Source organism: Rhea americana, unplaced genomic scaffold (genome assembly GCF_003343005.1).
Source record: "Rhea americana isolate MKP2758 unplaced genomic scaffold, rheAme1 scaffold_246, whole genome shotgun sequence".
Lineage (NCBI taxonomy): Eukaryota > Metazoa > Chordata > Aves > Rheiformes > Rheidae > Rhea > Rhea americana.
Window position 1 is genome coordinate 358,390 of NW_028186364.1, and position 1,386 is coordinate 359,775.

Sequence of the window (1,386 nt, forward strand, 5' to 3'; positions counted from 1 at the left end):
CCGCATTCCCAAAGCTCCTGGGGCCRGGGGGTGTGTGGTCGTGGCCACCTCGGCCTGGTGCAGGGCTGCCAGGCGCTGGGACGGCACAGCCAGCCGGAGCCGAGGCCGGCAACGCGGAGCCCAGGGCAGCGGTCGGGCCGTTCATGAGAGGAGAACTTGGTAGAGCTGAAAAAACCAAGCAAAGCTTCCCAGCTCCGACTGTCCCTCCCTAAACAGCTCCCGCTCTAGAGGGAGTTAAAAAAAATCAAATATAATAAAATAAGAACCCCAAAACAAAAGCTCCACTCTGCAGGGCTATGGGCTTGGGTTTTCCAGCTCTGCACATACTCTCACCCCTCTGCTTGTGCTGTCCCTGTTACAGGCATGTGAGTTTGGCACTGCTTCTGGAGCCTTTTGCCATTAGGATTCCCCCGCCAGCTACCGCTTTAGCTCTCCAGCCAGGCTCTGCCCCGGGCCCCAGCTGCGGGGCAAGGGCCCAGCCTGCCTGTGGCCAAACCTCGTCCCGGGCTGTAGCACGCGAACCAGAAAGTGCATCCCAGYGCACGGGGGAGGCACCGGGGCCGGGCCGAGGCAGCCGGGGCGGCAGGGACCGCGGGAGCTGCAGGGCAGAGCGGGGCGCGAGGGCTGGCGCGTTTGCAGGGGGGGTTGCACCGGGCACGGCTGGAGGAGCGACCTGCCGGCGTCCCTCGGCGGGGCTCTGGCCCTCCCTGCTGTGGGCCCGCTGGGTTAGCTTGAGGGTGTCTTTCAGCCCGTGTTTTGGGGTGAGCGCCACCGGCTGAGGGCAGGGCTCTGCAGCGCGTCGCGGCTGCAGGTGCAGCCTGCGCTCTCCCAGCAGCGCTCGTGCTGCCGCGGCCGCCCGGGCGAGCCCGCGGGCACCGAAAGAGCCCGTTCTGCAGCCCGGGCGGCGAGGCCGGCCCGTGGCAACCCCAAGGGACGCGCGCTGCTGTGCGGGGCCTCGCTGGGCGCCGTGAGCCACCGCCGGCCCGTCCGTCCGTCCGTCCGTCCGTCCGCGCGGGGCCCCGCGCCGAGCGAGTCCGTCTCTCCATTGTTCAAACAATCCCTTTTCCACACGCGGTGCCAAAGCCTCCCCGCTCGCTCCCGCACGCGCCAGTATATTTAGCCGCCTCTCAGCCTCTACCTTTCCTTATATAGGAGAGGCCAAACGAATTTCGCACTCTCATTATTAATAGCCTGAGCGGAGCTCTTAGGAGGCTGCCAAAAATAGCAGGCAAACAGAGCGCTCCCGGGGCGGGGAGGCGTTGTGGCAGCCCGGGACCGCCGGCGGAGGGACGGGGCGCGGGGGCCGCCGCGCTGCTTTTTCCCACTTTTCCCCCCGCGGCCTTGCCCGGCGCCCGGGCGGCCGCGGCGCAGAGGTAGGGGCGGCCG

General features: G+C 67.6%; 1 long non-coding RNA gene across 1 annotated transcript in view; it reads left to right on the forward strand.

Moving 5' to 3' along the window:
* Positions 1 to 1,228: 1,228 nt before the first annotated feature.
* LOC146594869 (uncharacterized) overlaps positions 1,229 to 1,386 on the forward strand; it is a 4,720-nt gene continuing 4,562 nt past the window's right edge. Inside the window, exon 1 of the long non-coding RNA XR_014896074.1 lies at positions 1,229 to 1,373. This is a non-coding gene — a long non-coding RNA (uncharacterized LOC146594869). The remainder of the gene's footprint in view (positions 1,374 to 1,386) is intronic.